Genomic DNA, 596 nt, shown 5'->3' with positions numbered 1-596 from the left:
GCCGTTACGGAGATATGGCTGTTCAAAGTTTCAATGGTTTCCATAGACTTAAGCTTTAAAGCGTTTCATCCAGGTCGCCAGTAGCAAACAATGGACAAACTAAGTAATTACACCATTTCAAGCATTTTATCTGCATTATATGTTCTGTAAAAAAAATTTTCATATCGGCGGCATATTCGCTAGAGCCCGACCGATATATCGTTTTGCCGATATGAGTCTGTCGCCGATATATCGGTATCGGCGAATATGCCGCCTTTAAAGCTTGGCGTTCGAGAGGGCTCCTCGAGCTGAAGGGATCCCCCTAGTTTGGTGGAGATCCGCCGGCCCGTTCGCGAGATAGTGACACCAGTCAACACTTTCACTGCATTCAAGCGTGGTTTTATTCGACCGTAAGAGCCCTGCGAAGTGGACTTCACATGAAATTCCGCCATGATTCCAGTTCCAAGGGAACGTACACGTTACATTCAAAGGGCATTAAAGTGCGCGAGACGTGAATTTATATTTAGGGATGCACCGAATGTTCGGCAACCGAACCGAATAAGCGAAAAGACCGAATAAATTGTACCGAACAATGATATGACGCAATCAAATAGCAA

The sequence above is a fragment of the Sinocyclocheilus rhinocerous genome, unplaced genomic scaffold (assembly GCF_001515625.1).
Source record: "Sinocyclocheilus rhinocerous isolate Xijiao unplaced genomic scaffold, SAMN03320098_v1.1 scaffold1867, whole genome shotgun sequence".
Taxonomy (NCBI): Eukaryota; Metazoa; Chordata; class Actinopteri; order Cypriniformes; family Cyprinidae; genus Sinocyclocheilus; species Sinocyclocheilus rhinocerous.
This window is presented reverse-complemented; position numbering follows the sequence as displayed.